A 17,260-nucleotide genomic window follows, 5' to 3' on the forward strand; every position below is an offset into this window, starting at 1 on the left:
AAACATTTAACCATTTTAGTGTAGAGTCGTTTAAATATAATAACGATACAAAACACATATAAAAATATTTAAATATGTTACCAAGTCTTTGAATGGTTGACGCAATATCCTAAAACTAACCCATCTGATCAGATTATACATAAATACACATATTGATTTGATCTCAAATTTTTATCAAAACTTGACAAGCCTTTTTAAATCAAAATTAAGACCCGCCAACGAAACGCTAATAAAGCCGTGCGACAGAGAGTAGAACCATTAAGTCGTGCGCATTTCACAAGAAAAACATGCACATCTCACCAGCCTATGGCATTGTCCAGTTGCCGAAAGTTTCTGTAATTAATGTAGAAGTACTGAAAAGTAATCGTTTCATTTTTGCCGATTTTACCAGACTCTGACATTTTGGACACTTATAATGAGTACTTTGGTATTCCAACTGATGTTCAAAGCAGTGAAATTAAAGGAAGTGATGATGATATTTTTCTGATGATTCTTATAAAATTATTACAATATTTAATTGTAGGAATAATTTTTTGATTTTATACGATTATTATAAGATATAGTTATAAGAATAATCTTTCGAATTTACAAGATCAAAGTATGTAGTGACCGATGGTGTGCAATATGTTACTGTTATTATTTTTCTAAAGATTTTGTTGATGATAATGCGGCTGTGCCCAATATTGTGGTACTGGTAAGCCGTATTTAATATCTGCCAAATTAAGTAATAGGCTTACATTTTCGTATAGATATACCTCTATTCTTATGAAAACCAGCTAAAATCTAGTTAGATTTTTAAATTCAGCATAATTTTTTAGATATAAATACAAAAATCTAGATAAATATCACAACTTCTTGATATTGGTTGCTATGACCAATGATATACAGCCCCCCAGCCTGTGTATATTACACAGCAGGTTGCCATTTTACTTCTAATATTGAATTTCTCCTGTTACAGGGAAGCGATATAAACATATAATCTTTTCCTTTCATTATTGCTGTTTGTTTTACATAATAGCACCCAGTACATTACAGCTACCATTGTATCTACCATTGCAGTTCTCCTATTGCACTGCAGTGCTATTGGACTGCTAATATTGCAGGGTAAAAAAGGGTTATAAAAAAGGGTACTGCTCAACCGGCAGTACTCTTTTTTTCCATTATCACTTTGGTCATGGGCTGTATGACAGGGAAATTGCTAGTTTACATAAAAATATTACCAAACTATTAATGGGTCAATATTTAGAGTGCAAAATATATTTTGTACATTCAAATTAGACTTAGAATTAGAGCAAGTGTCGCGTTCATAACAAATTATTTTTAATCCGATAAACTCTTTTAACGCCATCTGGAAGCTGCAATAGATAGCAATAGAGCTATTTTATATTTATAATTATACAACAGCAAGTTCTCGATGCCATTGAGCAAAAAGACAAGGAATAGCGACATGAGATTCAATCGTGAGGCTGTATGGGTCAAGAAGAAGAAAGTGGATTAGGTAACCAGACAACAATAGAACACACAGAGTATAATGAGAATAAATATAAGGCTTTATTTTATGTAAGAAAAATATTTATGTACAATATTACTTCAAAACTCCTTAAAAATGCTAAATATATTTGGCTAAAAAGTGTAAGAGGTCCGTACAAACTAACCAGTTGCTAAATTTCTTGTTATGCAATTTTACATTTTAATTTTATTTAAATTTAATGTAAAATTAAATTAATTTAATTGATTTGATTAATTTTTAATTAAATTTTAACTAATTAAAATTTAATTTAAACTTAATTTAATTGGTTTAATTTTTAGAGTGTTTAATGCATTGACTGTTTAACAAAATATGAGCTAGAACACACTTGTTCGGCTGTCTGTGTTGCCTCTTGACAAACTTCATCAGTATAAAATTTTCTTGACAGCTTATTCAAAATTTTATTCAAGTGATGATGAAACCAAGAAGGATTCACAAAATAACGCTAGATTGTTAGAAACCAATCTACCTTTCCCATTATTTTATACTGCTTCAAGTCAAAAAAACAATCGCATACAGAGTACCATCACAATGGAAACAGTCTTCCAATAGACTTACGCAAAACCTCTGCTTTTACTAGTTTTAGAATTAATATGAAAAATCATTTGTTAAACCTAGATTCTTAAAGGGAAGACCTGCCGTTTAAGTTTGCCAATTCCTGTCGGCTCAGCGCCTCGACTAGCCGCAGTGCTACTGCGCATATGGGCCTCATCATGCCTAACAATAAGAACTAAGCTTCATTTTTTGTTCAACCTAATCAATATTATTACTATATCTTTATTTTGGCCTAATGTTATATTTCTACTAACTGATGAAATAAAACACAAACACACGCACGCACACACATGCATGCATGCACACACACCCCCATTTTATCGCATGTTTTCGACAATCGGAAGTAACAATTTAAAGCTATGAGTTGAATTTCTGAAAAGCTATTAAATGCAAATCCTTGCGCAATCTTGACAGCAGCTTTTATATATTGTTCACCAAATTTTCTGCCTTGATTCATCAAACTCCTCTAAATCATTTACAAGGCAATGCATATAATTTGCATCACCCATTTTCTTATAGCTTAAAACACAAACAAACTATATGTCCATCTTATGGCTCCGAATATGCTATCTATAATCTGATAATTACTCTCAGCGTTGATTGAATAACTAAGACCAGTAATAGGTGAGTACAGAATGCTTTTCAAATTCTTATTCACTTAATTCATTTGAACTTTTCCCATTTAAAGTTAAAAAGTTAAAATGGTAAATGTAGTATATCTTAAATATAAAATTGTTTTTTGTTGAAAGACTTTTGTGTTATGTTTATATCTATATACAGTGTATATATATATTTCTCCAAGTCTGTCATCTTTCGGTATGTCCAGCCATAGCTATTGAAATCTTGGAGATAATATTATCTGCGTTCTAATCGAATTGAACCCACAGGGACTGCTGCCATATGTTTAAAATCTAGATGCTCTGCCACTGAGCCATAGAAGAGGCAATGACCTACATTGTTATCATTGTTGATATACCAATACTACCGCTAATTACTTTAGAAATGCACCCACATGCTATGATGGCCGTGTTACGAAATCTTTTTTGCAACGTTATCTATTTATATACTTCTCAAAGTCCGTGTGCTGGAATTCCGTCTGTCTGTTGGAAATCCAGCTATAGCTATTATTAGAACAGCTGAGCTTGACAACAATAAAGACTCAAATTCATGAAATTTCATGGAAATTCGTGGAATTCTTACTGTCATTGGAAGCCTAACCTTATTAACTAGCTTAGTGGAGTTTCCATTGGCAATCTGCCAGGCCATTAGCTTGAAAGGTACAGTTGTTTGACCAAGTTTTAAAACCTTTACAGTTGTTTTTATTTCTCTCTTAATTTATTTCAACTACACGACACACTTCTCTCATGATATGTAGTTTGAAAATTAGAAGGGCAAATGTTGTTATATGTTACACACAAATCAATTTTCTGTCCAAAGACTCTTTTATTACACGGGCAACGCCTGGTGGCACAGCTAATATCACTATATATGGAGTCAAGGCCTATTGCTCTTAAGCAGACATTTATGGAAAGAGCTTCGGCATTCGCTCTCTGTTCGGTCAGACAAAGACATAACGGTATCTCATTTTTACATTTGTACCGATATGGAAAGTCACCAGTATCGTCGTATTCAAAATATTGATAGATAGCTTCTGATGGAACAATTACCTTCTTTGTACACACACACTTCAAATAATATTAACTCAACGTATTCAAGATTTTTATTTTGTTTTCTCTGTTGGTATTAATAGTATTATCAACAAATCATCTTTTTTGTAATTGTAGCAAAATCGACTTAATTTAGCTATTACTTGCTAACAATTTCCCATTTATATCTTAACCCTTTCATAATTGTTTTATTTTTGTAAATTATTTAACCTGCACAAAATTTTTTCCCCTTGATATGAAGTTTGAAAGTTACAGCTGTTAGACATAGTTTGAAAACATTTACGTTTATTTTTTCTCTTATTGAATTATTTCAATTACACAAAACACTTTTCTCATGATATGCAGTTTGAAAAGTTAGAATGGCTAATGTTGTTATATGTTAAATATAAATCAGTTTTTTGTGCAAAAAATCTTTTTATTCCTAGTATCGTTGTATTCAAAGTGTTGAGGAATAGGTTCTGGTGGAACAGTAATCTTGTTCACACACACCACACACACACGCGCGCGCACGCATGCACACACACACGCACACATGCACACACGGGCGCGCACACGCGCACACACGCACACAAATGAATTTGGCACTCTGAAATTATCCCGAATGCAACTTCAGTTATAGAAACCATAGCCAAGTAGCAAACCTTAAACAAAGACACGCTACTGTATCATCTGAAAACTTTCCACGTAATACAATGTTTCCTACTTAAAATATAAATAAACTTGAACTGATGATACTTCCTTCATAATTGAAGCAAGAATGTTTTTCCGTCCTCACAGTGTACAAACTATGTATGCATATATTTATGTATGTATGTATGAATGTATGTATGTATGTACATACGTACATACGTACATATGTACACACATATGTATGTATGTATGTACATGTACTGTATGCATGTATGTACATGCATGTATGCGTGTATGTATGTAAATATGTATGTATGTATGTGTGCATGTACGCAGATGTATGTATGCATGCATGTCTGTGCGTACGTACATACATATGTACAGTACTTATGTATGCATGTGCACATTTATCTAGTTGTGAAATTGCATATGTGGGTCAAAAATACGCACGGTTATACATACATTCATACATATGTACACAAATACATTACCGTGCATATGTATGCATAAAATCTGCTCATTCTTAAAAGTCAAGAAAAGCTGTTTTTCAGATCAATATACAAATTCCTTTTTTGAGTTATTTTCTAATCATGGCAACTAAACTTATTGTCTGTTCAGCTATGTGAAGCACTGAGAATCGGACTTAGCAACCTTATAAATACGCGAGTTAACTCATGTCGGTTGCAAATGAGTTAATGTACACGCAAATGTTGTTGTGAAATGTTCACACTGATCTTGTAGCTTGCATTTCATCAAGACCCCGCAAATGTGGTAGAAGTGATGGATACATTCTGGAAGGACAGGAGTTGCAATTTTATGTGAGCAAAATGAGGGCAAAGAAAGGCAAATAGTCTGTAACACTGTCATTTATATCAAAATAAAGTTGAACGGTGGTCAAAAGTAGTCACAGGAATTCCACAAATGTTATTATATAAAGTAGTAAAAAATCATTAAATAGGAAATGCTAAAGCTTTCTCAAAAAATAAGCATACAGAAATATATCCGAAAATCGAACATATATTTTGCAAGTGTGGTCATTGCGACAATGTAACCAAATAGAGAGAGAAAAATAAAGCTAAAGAAAACTGTCCAACACGTAGATAATATTGGTCTTTTGTAGGTGTCTGCACCACAGAAATAGAAATTCACCGATTGTGGTAGCGGCACATCAAAGGTCACGGCATGAAACTCTGCTTATTAGAAACAAGGATCAATGGTTTTAGTTACAGTATCAAATTTTCAGTTGCAACTGCTAAGACTATGAATCTTAACAGTTGATGATTATGCTCATCCATTGAAGTGAGAAAAACTTAAAAAAATTTTTTTCATTATATACAATGATTTAACTTACAAATTTATATTGAATTGAGACTACTCTAGACTGCTAAATTTTCAAATAGTTTTTTCCCCTTTACTTGTACCTTGCTAGTGATCTATTCAACTTATGAGTCGAGTCTATCAACACAAGATGAAGCTTTTGACTCAGTCAGTTAGGAGAACTTGGAGTCATATCTTGATTGCTCTCCCTACTGACTCATTGGCAAATAAAGGTTTTTTATAGCCATTGATAGATTGCTAGAATGCCTTTTATGAAATCAGTAATGCTTTTAATACATAATGTTTTCAATATTGTAATCAATTGTTTATTGCTTGAAATAACTATAGCAAACCAATGTCCTATTGTTATTGAATAAGCTATTACATATTATGACGGTTTAAAAAAAACTATAAACACCCTTCCATACTCCTGTGCAGTTTGTGCATTTCTGACCAATAAACAAAGGACCTAAAATACAACAAGTCAAACACAGCGACTTTACATACATGTACAACAAGAAACTCGGTAAATAGTACTAGATTCCCCTGAAAACTCAAATCAACTGAGGTGATGCAGAACAAAATTCAGCTGAATCTATACTAAATTTAAGCTATTTGTGTAATTAAAATTCTAGTATTATCATAACCTATCCACAACACCGACACCCTCTTTGTTTGGTGAGTTGTAGCATTCATATTATTTGACAACAATCATTGCAAAAAAAGATTGAAGTAGCAGAACTAATTTGGATGGCTAACTATTGCCCTTTTTTAGTTTTTTTTGTTTTACTTTTGTTGTATGACCTAACTTGAAAAAGATTTCTGTGTGTTAAAATGAAACTATTGCTAATAGAGTATATACATATATAAATATATATATATATATATATATATATATATATATATATATATATATATATATATATATATATATATATATATATATATATATATATGTATATATATAAATATATATATACCCATATTTACTCATAAATATATATATATATATAAATGTATATATATATTTACTCATAAATATATATATATATATAAATATATATATATATTTACTCATAAATATATATATATATATATTTACTCATAAATATATATATATATATATATATATATATATATATTTTGGTGGGAAGCTCCTGGTAAGGTAAATGATAAGATCCTCTGGGACTTCTACATCCGGACTGACAAGCATGTCCTAGCAAACCAACCAGATATAGTGGTGGTGGACAAGGAGAACACGAGGGCTACTATAATAGATATAGCAGTACTCAATGACTACAATATAGCCAGCAAATAAAAAGAAAAAGTAGAGAAATATCTCCTTCTTGGAGAAGAGATTGAAAAATGCTGGGATGCAAGAACAACTGTAATTCCACTAGTCATTGGGGCACTGGGTGCCATAACACCGACGCATAAACTGCGGCTTGCCCAAATACCGAGAGCAATCAACTCAGGTGAGTTGCAGAAAAGTGCGCTATTGGGAACAGCTAAGATCTTGAGGTGAGTGCTCAAACTCCCAGGTCTCTGGTAGGAGACCCGAGTTAGAGCAGAAATTACCACCCATATGGGTTAACCGGGGTGAGCAAACAATTTTTTAATATATATATATATTAAAAAACTGTATATATATTAAATATAAATATACAATTAAATTAAAAAAAACATAAATATATATATATGCATGTTTATCTATAGATAATTATAAAAAACAACATTCAAAAAGTGATTAAAAAAAATTGCAAATGCAAAAGGTAAGACAATGGACATTGCCGAACAACTAATTTGTTTCAGTATTGACATCGTAAGGCAAAGATTTTGTATCGAGGGGCGTAAAAACCAACAATAAATATCTAAAACAAACACATTTTAGTGAAAATCATTAAAAATTTATATGCATGGTAGACATATAGAAATGTTTAACAAAATAACATGTTAACCTTAGAAACTATTATAGCTACCTATTGTAACTTGAGTGCATGTAAAGGTCATGATATGCAAGAATGTGTACCATTACAATGTACAACGTGCAGAGCGTATCATAGGGAGTTTTCACTTTTGAGACAGACATATAACATAGTGTAAAAGTTGAATCAAACTTACACAAATTTAGCTTACTAAACACACGATTAAAAATTTTTTGTATGCATTTCACAAAACCAAACTTTAGCTTTGTCATCGACTAAAAATCTTTCAACTAACTGTTTGCGACTTTATTTCCACTATAACTTATAGCGGATAACATTGAGCTCAGATATAGAGGGAGCAAGCATTGTATCTCTTTCATGCGTTGGGAAAGATGTTTTGGCAAATAGCATATTTGCATTTATGTTATTTCTACATAATCAGCATACCGACTGCCAAATTCTCATTTCAAGAAAACATTTTGTTGCTAGCGTATGGCAGATGGAAAGTAAAAAAAAGTCGTTTTCGTTTGTTGAGAGCAAAAAACTTTGAATAGCGTCAAAGGAGAAATGTTTTGTTATAATCATTATTTTATACTGTTTTTATATAATAACAATTATTTGATATTTAAATAATAATATACTTAATTATTTTGGTTTGCTGTCTGTCCGAAATCGGCAATGGCTTGCATCTGCACGGTGCATGGTTGGGTCGAGCAGTATACTAGAAAAGTGTGACCCAATTTTTATTATCTACCACTTCTGGAACTGTCAGATTCCACAGAAGGAATGCCTTTGCAACGCATTCAGTCTGACAGAGCTATGTAGCCATTTCAATTGCTCAATGTGCAAAGGACAGAGTTGAACATTTAACATACCCACGTTGTTAGTGTGATACACGATAGTGTTGCACACGAGCACTTCTTGGCCAACGAGCTTGGTTTCACTCCCTTCCGTTTGAGTTTTTTGGGTGTCCGGTAGCTGATAGCGCTTGGCACGACTACGTCAAAGCCAACGAGTTTTCTGGGTATTAAGTTTGTTGATATGGGTTTTATGTCTTAAGTTTCCAAATAGCAGACATATTTTAAAATTATAATTCTATCTAATTATTTTATTATTTTTTCTATTTTCTACCGACTGATATTTGTGCTCGTGGAGTTAACAGGCAGGTTTTTAAACAGTGGTTAAAGTGCAGGGCACAATAGACGGAGTTTTTGTCTACTCTACTCAACATATTTGTGTTCCAAAACCTGAACTCGCAAGTAAAAACCCAGACCTGCAAGATCGAAATGCTCAAAATTGGTCTTACTCGAGACTCGAGAGAAGATAAACTTACGATTTCAATGAGTTTTATTGCCCATGCCCAGCATTATAACACGACGCCTCTAAGTTATGGTCTAGATTTGAAAGACCCAGCAATTTAGGTTTGCAAGCTTGCTACTTAATTAATTATTACAATCATTAAACTTATTTATTCAATGTTTGTAATAATAATAACAATAATATGAATATTAACTCTATTGCGTTTGGTGTTTCTTTTGAATGAAATACTACCACGGTTCTATGGTTCTAGGTGTATTGGTTAGCCTCTGGGCCTTGAGTTCAATTTCTCTTAAAACAATTTTTTGCCCCAGACAAAGTTTTACTTTTGCCCCAGAAAAATCAGACTGTTGTTATAAAGCAAAATTGAAACAGCAACTCAATCAACGGATATGGGCACTACTATAGTTTTCCTTGAAACTTTGTTGACGGTAACACGCTGTTGCAATAATGAGCCCAAGTGTCAAAGTTCACAAGTAGTATTGAGATTGAGAGTCCTACTACTGCCTCTAGGTAAATATCTTATAATCAACAATAATACGCCACTGGTTTGTTTTTAAGTGTCTGTGAACCCTATTTTCTTTGAAAGGTCAAAATCACGATTATTCTATCCATACTAGTCTAAGCAAAAATAATAATATGCTTGTATACTTAGCTCTATTCGTTATGGCCTTTATAGGTTTGATGAGTACGTGCGCTCTAGGCGTGTAGTCATAGCTCTTTTTGTTGACAAGAGGCTGAACAAACTCTGTTTTCTCAGGGCTTTATAGTTTCCCAGCTTTTAACATCTTTCGGTAAATTGCATCTGCTGCATGTTTTCTCCTTGATGAGTTGATCCTCTGCAGGCTGTTTGCTGCAAGCTCCATCGGATTATATTAGCCTATTTTTTCTTGCCTCCTTCTTTTATGTGCCTCTTCTTTTGCTGCTTCTCCAGCATTTCGCTCTCTGGTTTGCTGGCAGTTCCTTGCTTCTTTGGCTTGCTGCCAGCTTTTCCTTATACATTCATTTTTGATCATTGCCAAGTATCATTGGTTGCCTGAGTTCATTCCTGTGAATCTTACACCACTCTTGCAATGTATTTTTTTGCGCCCTCGATGTCAGTCAGCATTCTTTTCTGACATGTGATATCTGGCATTTTGACATGTGATGTCTGACATCATCTTTATGGGATACCATGACAATGCGATGCACCTGTAAATTAACTCTTTTGCTACCACAAGCCGATGTATTGGCTTGGGTTATCTTCTCTTTGTGGCCCGAAGACGATACTTTGGCTTTTAGACTGTGTGTTAGTTTATCTATGATCACTCCATTTTTGCTTTAGATAGACTAATAAGATCTGGTTTCCATGAAAACATGCTTGTTGCTAACGATATAGACCAATCAGTAGGCCTCTCAGTAGCGGCTTACTGATTATCAAACAGAAAGTTCACCGTTGAAAAAGCATGAAAACATACTGTGATTAATTACAGCTGTTACAGTAGAAGCTTCTAGTATTCTTAGCCATTGGCACTCCAGTAACTCTATATCGAGTGATTCTGACTCTTCTAGCAATGAATGTTGCTATGAAATAATCCAGTGTAGTAACAACAGCATACCAGTAGAAATGTTAGCGGTAGGGAAGCTGCCAGTAGTAGTACTGTTAGTAGTAGTTGTCGTAGTAGTATTAGTCATTTTTTGATAATGTTAATTTAAGATTTTTATCTATTTCCTCATAAAGTAAGTTCTTCTCAATAACCTGTTTTTTAAATTGAGCAGATATCTTTTTCTTTCTCAAGTTGTCACAAAACTTGTGACGCTATGTCCACATTTGCATAGATGGAAAAAAACTCGGTTGGAGCTGAAAGTAGAGTTGCAGCAAAAGCGATAATCTAACTCAAGAACTTGTACAAAATTGGCCATAACCTGAAAACCATCACTAGCTGATTTATGAAAATAGATTTTGCTTTAAAGCACATAAATTACATAATTTTTTTATTGTATATTTCAATACATCAGAGTCTTGGCTTTAGAATGAGCTATTGTTCGCCATGGTGAAACAGACATTGGTTGGTGTTTATAGGATTTTCCCAGAGATCTACCGCAGAAATGTTTACTGGCATAGGCTCAGAAATTGTGACGTCACAATTTTCATATGCGGTGTTGTGTGCTCTTATCGCCTATTTTATTGCTTACCGCTTATATTTATTAACTACGATAATGACGCTAATGTCGAGCGAAGATAGAACAAATCCAGAAAACCAATGAAGATGACAAAGGAATCAGTGTCATTAGTTCTCTATGTACAGATTATTTCTATGATAAATAACTCAGATTCTAAGCACCATACTATGTTTTCCCGATGATATTATGCACTAGCCCTCTAATTTTATTGTGATGCTGAGGGTCATGACTGAGACTAATTAGTTTCAAGCATTGCGTGATCTCGCGAAAGTGCGATTGACACATAGTCCTAGGGCCACGCAACCGCAGGTCACAATTTAATCGATGTGATTTCATTACCTTTATCAACGACAGTACATTCTTTGAAGCATAATTAATTAACCCAGAACATGTGTTTGTAGTGGTCGGGCGTTAGCACGATCCCGGTTATTGTTGATTATCTAGAATCCTAGTTTATTATTAGCGCTCTCTGGGTTTAACAGCACCGATTATCACAAAAAAGTGCAGCCTCAATGGCAGCGAAAGGGATCGACTACCTAAGGCTAAATGATAATAGTGACATCACATTTTGAGAACCTGAACCAAGTGTTTCTTTTGCAGGACATACTTTTCACACCCTGTTTTTCATAGCTCTATTATTCTTTGTGTATTGAATATAGGCTCATTCAAAAGCCAAGACTCTGATATATTGAAATATATAATAAAAAAATTATGTAATTTATGTGCTTTAATACTCATTATGAAACAGTTCTAATTGTTTATCCTACATAAAAAAATAGATTTTTATATTTCATGCCATGCGCTTTATAGTCATTACATCAATGCTTTTTTATTTTGAAAACAATAAAACATATATATATATATATATATATATAGAACTATATTTCCCAACTAGGAGGCTTCTATCAATATATAATCCATGTTAGGAGGCTCTGAAAAATTAGGAGGCGTCCAGGGAGCCTCCTAATTCTAGCAGTGTTTATAGTGCTTAACAACCCTATAGAAGTATTTTAAACATGATTCCCATAATTGCCTTATATATCTATATTCATATATATGGAAAAGAGGAGACAACTCCAACAAAAATGTGTAATTTTCTATCAATAAATTATAAACTCTAGGAGGCTTTTATATATGGAACTAGGAGGCATATATCAATTTTAAAATATTCTTACTTTTAATTGTTTTGGTATCGTTTAAGTTAATAGCACAATCTATTTAAAAGCACATTGCAATAAGCTTAGGACTAAGCATCAACCAATACAAGGAATTAGCAGCTATGTCGGATACAGTCAGTTTTGCTAATATTCATGATAGCTTTATTAGATTTGAGAAATAAAGTTGTATATTAACAAACTACAATACATTACAATTTATTTGCTGACCCTCTTTATGGTTTTCAAGACTGTCATTTAAGCACTCCCTTTTTTTGCAAGGTTTCTCATTGATCTGCTCTTTTTTGTGAAAATTCGCAATAATTGCACATTATGGTTTCAACTGATGTTTTAGCATGGCTGTAGTAAAAGTTTAAATAAGTCTATAATCAGTACAATTCATATTTTCGCTGCCGTTGCATCCAGCCACAAAATAAATCTTTTTTTAAAACTTTGCATCTGAACGCAATACCTGAGAGATGGTTTTCTAGTCGAAGAATTGATTTTTTAAATTTATTGAAGTAAAGTGGCAAAAGTATAATCACAGTATATAACAGCTAGAGAGATGTGGCTGTTATAATGTTGCTGTGGCTGTTAGGACTATTAGCTCTTCACCCATGTAGTCTACTAGAGCTTGGTAGCAGCAGAATAACTACATGTAAGGGAGCACGTCACATTTGGTAAGTTGATCATGTTATTTTAATCAATTTACAGTTTATTTACTTGAAACATACAGTTGTAGAAAAACAGTATAAATTTTATTTAATATTGAAATAGGACTAGTGTGAAAAAAGTATGTTTCAATTGTTATAGCTTTTAAGGAATGTAGCATAGAACACGTTTGATATATATTTTTACACCTGTTTATGTCATCCAACTGCTGATATTGTTCTGCATAGAAAAGTAAAGAAAGGTCAGCATTATAATACCATAAAGGAGAATATCAAAACTTTTTGTAAAATCCTTATTTTGGACTTTATTATTGTTACACAAATGTTCAGTTTTGTAACATCAACACAGACAAGCCAGCTGACAATTAATAGTTATTTTAGTGAATCAGTTAAGTCTCCAACTTTAATCTATTTTCCGTTATTATTATATTAATTTTTGATGCTTTTTTATAATGATAAGTAAAGTTATTAATGTGGTTCTACCAACAGTCAAAACTGCTATTAGAATAACATGATCATTATGTTATTGTATTATTGTTATCATGAATAGTGAGAGTTTGTGTATTTCAGTTATGATTTTGTAAGTAATAGTAGTACATGCATAGGCATAAGCAAGTAAGTGGGGTATATGCAGCCTTTGAATTTTAAAACTTTTAGTATTTAGTTTGAATCTTGTGTAGTAATTGTGTAGTAATTAGGAGCTTAGCTGTTTTATAGAGCTTCAGTAGTAGGAGGCAGATATTCAAGTTTGCCAAAAAAACCTAACCAGTGAACTAAAATGTGTATTTTGCATTCATTTTGGTTTGTATATCTGTTTATGCTATTTGAATTATCTTTTAATTTTTTGTAGAAACTTGGTAAGCATTATTGCCAGTATATTCATCAGATGGCAGAGAGTATTAGACAAAGTTGGATGTTCTTTTCTAGAAAAGGTATGTTGCTAATTACACGTTGGTTTGCATAAAAAATATGTCAAAATAATCAAGGTCTCATCTACCAAATTTTATAATATTTTTGAACATATACATAATTATAGATTAAAAACTATAAAACATTATATCAGTAAGGTTGTATTTTGAAATGTAGTAATGTTTGACGTTTTGGCAAAGTTACTATGATAAGCAAAACTTTAAATTCACCAACAGAAAATATACTGTACAAAGTTTTACTGTAACTAGCAAATGTATACCTGACGTAAGAATGTAACAGCATGCCCAAAAGTAGTTTTTCTTTGTATAGTTGCAAATAATCAATGACGCTTTAGTTATAGATAACTGCTGGATGAGAAGCATTGATGGCCCACACCAAAGACTGATTTGCAGACATCAAATTAAAGGTATGCGATATTGCAATAAGTTGTTGTAAAATAGCACGTTATACATGCGAGCCAAAAATTAGTGTGATATTTTGATATAGCCATAGCTTCAGTAAGAAAAGTTGTCAATTTTTATAGGCATTGTATTATTTCAAACGCTTACATAAACCATTATGCCACTTTTGTGTTCTATTCATCTATTATTGGCAGATTACATAATACAGATAGTGCAAACCAATCAAAGGAATGTAGCACAGCATAGAGATTTAGTATTACTTTTCTTAGTCTTTATGAGTCATGGTAGCAATTGCTTAGCAATTGCATAATTATATAAAATGAATAGTTTTCTATAGTTACCCATTACCACTTTTAGTTACTCAGCCAACACTGAGAGTAATTATCAGATTTGAGATATCATGTTTAGAGGCAGGAGATTGACAAATATTTTGTTTGTTTTTACTCTTACCCTACCGTATGCGAATTTATGCTAAATCTATCAGCGACTGCCGTATGCACATTTATGCGAATTTTCCAACAATTGCGTGGTCACCTAATTTTATTATCCGTTGAAAACATAACCGATGATTTTAAATTTTTAAAATATTAAAATAAGCAGTTTCAATTTTTTTTTTGGGAATTTTCAAAATAGAAATGGACATTTTTTGTGTAAGTTTTGTTAAGTATCGCGCAAGTCAGAAAACAGATAATTACTTATGTTGATGACATTATAGCCAATTGAAATTCAGATTTTTGTGATTACACAGATAATTAAAGTAGCAGCAGTGACTCTGATGATAGTGAAAGTAATAGTTTTGTAAGTGTAAGGGACATTGTAGAGGATCGTTTTAGCTTCATAGCGATCGTAACTTCACATAGCTTTAGCAATGCACAAAGTGAAGGTACATTGATTTTTGCATAGCACTATAATAGCTACTAGCATTGAAATATGTTAACATTTTAGCAAAATAAAATATATTACAAAAAGTTTCTAGATAAACTTTGAAGTTGAAACAAAATTGTATACATATCATAAAGCTAAATTGGCAATTTTCGGTGAAATGGCTGGCGGTAGGCCGGTAGCTTAGTTTGTACATGGGTGGCAGTAAAAGGGTAAAGCTATAGAAGAATTAGAGATACAAATGTATGTATTTCCTTTTGAATGATTTAGTGAACTTTGATGATTCAAGACAATGAGTTTGGCGAATGATATATATATATATATATATATATATATATATATATATATATATATATATATATATATATATATATATATATATAAGATGCTGCTGAAGTTGCGCAATGACTTGCTTTTAATAGTTTGTTAGAAATTCAACTCATGGCTTTTAATTATTACCTCAAAATGTTGAAAACACGCGATAGGAAGGGTCAGAACACTACTAAAAGTCATAGTTGCTCAAACCTGAAATACAGTAGGTTTTATACAATTTGCTATACAATAACAAAACTGCAAAACTATTGGTAAAAATATAAATAGCAATATATATTATTATTTTTGGCCTTTGGTATCGGGCAGCATGTATGCAGTTTGTTTGCTGATGTTAACAAAAGTTTTACTAATAAGCTACATAATTTGCTCAATTATTGGTGTCAACTTACAAATTTAAAACAAATATAGTGTTAGCACTTTTAGAATATACTACAAACAACGCAGAGGAATTTTTTGTGGCATATGACTTGAATTGAAGAGTTCTCTGAAAATGCAACTTGTATTTGCCCATTTTAATACTTTAAAATGTCAAAGGGAGCTCATAATGAAAGCAACTTTAATATAATTTCAAGATGCTCAAAGCGGTATGGATGTTATGTTGACAGACATTAAAAGGTCACTCTGTACTATGGCTAGTAAGTATTTACATGTATTTAGATTTTGCATTGATGCTTTCAATTAGGTAGTGTAGGAAATCTATTTACATTAGCTAAACTACCAGCATGTGCAATACCAAGCTTTGTTTCCTATCCATCACAAACATTTTGCCAACGCTTATAATAATTCATTGCTCTTTTTAAATCTGATTTCTGGACCAAAGGTAGTTTCAGCGGTATAATAACATATACTTCTCTTCCTATGGGTCTACTCACTGTTTTGTAGCAGCAAAGGCCATTGTTTTTAAAAGGTCTGTAAGAATTGTATTACTTATTTTGACTTCCATCGGTGCTCGTAGCAAATATAATTTCAGTACTACTTGCATCAATAAAGTTATTATTACTTGTTTCGTAAAGTATTTAGAGCAAAACAATATTTCATGTGCACAACAAACATTTTTGCTGCAAGCTTACCAAAACAAACTAAATCGTTTATTTTTATGTTACATTTTAATTAAAGAGCATGTTCTATTCAGTTATTGCTGTCAGTACTATGCAGTTATTGCTGTCAATGTTCTTTGTGCATTCTTGGCACACTTTTATGTTAAACTGCCAATGCATTAAACACTTTAGAAATAAAGTGTCCAAACAAGGATGCATAACATGAAATTTGTCACTGGCATGTTTTGACCTATATCTAGCACTTTTTAGCCAAAGGTGTCTAGCTTTACTAAAAAGTTTGGTAGTAAAATTGTACATAAATTCATTGCCTGCATACACGTCAATCATGATGCCTATGCTCTTATTATGTGTGTTCTACTATTGCCTGCTTAGCTAATTCACTTTCTACTTCTCAATAGCCTCAGCCTCCGAATGAAAGCTATTGTTGTTATTCCTATTCTTTGTAACTTTATAATATATGATTTTATGAAGGAGGTTGTGGTTGGGCAGCTCATCTGCTTTTCACTCTATTAGAAGCATTGCAGCACAATTATAACTGCAGTAATAAAATCTGCACAGAATTGCATAATGTGGTCTTATTCTCCAAGGTCTTCTAACTAGCAGAAATCACCTATGTACTTATGCAATTGTGGTTTGTGCTTAAAGTGACTCATTCTCCTAATGTGGCATGGCTTGCTACCCCTTCTTGCATGCTAGTCAATTGATTAAATAGATTGTAAGAAACCAGTC

This window comes from Watersipora subatra, chromosome 11 (assembly GCF_963576615.1).
Source record: "Watersipora subatra chromosome 11, tzWatSuba1.1, whole genome shotgun sequence".
NCBI classification, from domain to species: Eukaryota; Metazoa; Bryozoa; class Gymnolaemata; order Cheilostomatida; family Watersiporidae; genus Watersipora; species Watersipora subatra.